Source organism: Pinus tabuliformis, chromosome 3_2 (assembly GCF_031772625.1).
Source record: "Pinus tabuliformis cultivar Carrire ecotype Pingquan chromosome 3_2, CPIR1, whole genome shotgun sequence".
NCBI classification, from domain to species: Eukaryota; Viridiplantae; Streptophyta; class Pinopsida; order Pinales; family Pinaceae; genus Pinus; species Pinus tabuliformis.
Genome location: NC_142302.1, coordinates 73,631,932 through 73,635,437, shown reverse-complemented (window position 1 = coordinate 73,635,437; position 3,506 = coordinate 73,631,932).

The following is a 3,506-nucleotide window of genomic DNA, read 5'->3' as shown; positions in this document are numbered from 1 at the left end:
TTTTTTATTAATTTCTATCGTGAATTCGTGAATCAATAGAATTCGAATAGAAATTACAAATTAAATTAATGATGCATATAAATAATGAGTACATGCAAATCAATATTTATATAGAGAATAATACTATTTACACAATGCTAGATAAAAATTAATATTGTTTACAAAATGCTGAAATATTTATATCTAAGTTGGAAACGTTGTATGAATAAATTTTCACAAGCGTGTGACATTTAACTAATTATTTATTGAGTGAATTAGTTTAAAATCAGGGCATTACTGTAGTTTTTTTTTTAAATATTAAATGAATTGATTTAAAATTATAACATTATTAAAAATATACCTACTTATTTGTTGCAATGACTTTAAAATTGCAAAAAGTTTTGTTTATATCGAACATCACATGAATACAAATGAATTTTAAAATATAAAAAAATATAATCAATTATACATAGTACCATAGGAGTCCTTAACAACTCCCTAAAATAATATCATATTTGTCCATTACTTCAAATCATTAAAATGAGATTAGCATGCTTAACAAGGCCATATGTTCGTTAAGATGCTTATAACGACAGATTGTTATTATCATCTTAATTGAGGCGAGGGAATCTCCTCCGATATTATCGCTGCCGGCTCTAATGGACCACCTTCAGATCAATCATATGTTGTAAGATTATGTTATGTAATGTTATATTATGTTAGGGTATAGATCAAATTATATATAAATTAAAATAAAATAAAAGAAATATTTATAATTATTAATAATTAAATTAGTCTAAATCTATTTTATATGTGGATCTATCAAGTGTCAAGATTGATCAAATCTCTCAAAATGCAAACATTTACTCAAGTTTTGCATTCAAAAAAGAAGTTTGAAACTTGAGAGATTTGATCCCTCTGGGCACTTAGTAGATATAGGATGGTATATAGTATTATTGGATACAAATTGTACTAAATCAATGAGTATGTACAATCATATTTTCTTACCATTTTTTAACATGCAAGATTTAAGATGAATTTTCTAATTCAATATTAGTACAATGATGAACTGAAACTATCTTATATTTTAAAATTGAAACTAAAAGTTTATTTATATCCTCACATTCTCATAAATATGTTATTCAATTATGGGAAAGGGGTTGATGGCATTAAGGTAAACAACCATATGATTTACATTTAATGAGGCATGTCATGACGCATAAAATGAGAAAAAATATTACCAAGTACCGTTGATAAATTTAAATTAACATTTTTTTAAAACCGCATTACATATTGGAATTCTAATGCCTTAGTAATGTCTTTGTTTCTAGTTTGATGTTAGAGAGGTATGGGCAAGGAAATCCAAACATCACCCAATATTGGTATTTTGATTCTTAACCACCTTTGATATCAATGTATCTTCACTAAGGCATTGGTAACACAACACAAACATCACTTAGACACTAGTATTCCAATGACACTTAACATTTAAGGCATTGAAGACATTGACACATGGTCCCCTAGAAACATTAATTTGTCATTGAATAGTTGTTGATATTCTTATGCCAATAAGGGAAATTAGATTTATGAAGCCCATCCACATGGATCTGCATGGCTCTTCATATGCATTTAAAGAGCAATGATTAATCAACATTGCTAAACTAATAACGAAATTACAACAAGATCTATTTGATGATGGAAAATTCCTTTTCTCAACATTGTTGCAACATCATGACCATCATTCCAATGTCAAATATTGCACCCAAGTCTAGTAGCAGGGTAAAATGTGTGATAAATACCTATGATTGGGAGGTAAATTTCTCATAAGTAGTCAAGAAGTGTTCTACAATAAAAGAAATGTTCTATCCTTGTTTTGAATTCCTATTATAATTTTGAAGTTACGTTTTTATTTTTCTCATACTTTAATTTAGAAATGCAATTTGTGGTCATAAGAATTTATGTTTTCCTTATTTTGTTGCATTAGTTATATACACCCATTCATGGAATTCAAACCTAATATCTTATTAGGTTCAATATTTCACTACACATTTTGAATCGATTTCAAGTTGTTGAAGGAAAGAATAACTCAATATTTCATGCATGTTGGCGTTATCAAAGTGCAAATGCCATCATGGAGCATTTCCCTTTGGAATTGATGTCTTCTAAATCCCAATGCTCTCCTTGTTGTTTATTAAGATGGGTATAAATTTGAAATAGGTCAAATGGCCTTATATGTTGATTTCCCTTACTTACATCTACATATTTCTAGGTGTATCAATGGCCCTATTCCCTTAATTTTTGGCTAGCACTTTTCTTGAAGTTGGGGAAAATATCCAAATTAAATCAAGGGTTTTGTTTGAAAAGCGGGGTTTCGTTTAAAGTGGCTTGATCAACTTTAAAGTGGCATGATGGTTGATCAAGCCATGTCTTTCAAAGTGTCCCAATGAAGTTTAATCCACGTTTTCAAAGAGGCCAAAGGCCTTTAACTTTTGAGGCTACTTCTTTAAAGGAGGCCTTGTTACCACATATATTGCATGAGGTGTGGGCATGTGATTTTGATCTCAAGATGGTAAGATGGTTTTATCCTTCCAACATTTGGAACATTGGTAGAAGTTGCTTCAATTGTGCATCATGGTGGTCACCTAGTGATGTTATAGTCAGTTCTTCTATGAGTGTTCTCTTGTGTTGTGGTGTAGAACCATCTTTCATCTCCCATATGTGCATAACACCTTTTGTTTATAATTCCCTAATTCTTAATTAACTCCTTATTTATCTTATTCCCACCTTTCCATGAGTGAATACACACTTTATTAATTTAGGATATTTTAGGTATATGATGTATGATCATCCCCTTGGATTCAAATCTAGCAGTGTCATAGTTAAATCAATTTTATCATGTGAATGATCCTATTTTTCTCTAGAACTTACAAGTAAGACTCTTAAAACAAAATTTTAGTTAATTACTTATGTGCACATTACTAGGATATTCAATGAATTCATTGTATCATTAGAAACCGACATTAAATTAGTATATGCCTGTTAGGCCCCTACACTACTAGTGTAATCCCTTATTGTTATTAGTATAACCCACTTATTACATTGATGTACCCATGTAGTGCCCATATTGTTACTATTGTGCCCCATAGAAGCCCACTATTGTTATTATTGTGCCCTTACATTATTATTGTTATGTCGGCTCTGATTATGTTATGATCCCTTAGACTCCTATATATAGAAAGGAGGTCTTTTCATTTGTATAATCCAAGAATTGTTCATTTATGTAATGTAAAGGAGGTTGCCCCCTCGAAGAGGCTGAATTCTAAGGCGTTGATCTATCTTTTCTATCTTTTCTTGAGCTGGTTTCATAACATTTGGTATCAGAGCTTTGGATTCTAGGGTTTTGCTGCTCCAAACAGGTCATCATGGCATTTTCGCTATAACTTTTTTTCTGTGACGTTTCAGAAGTCGCAAAAAAACCCATTTGAGAAGAAATCGCGTTGAACCTTGGGTCCAAATTTCGGAGCTTT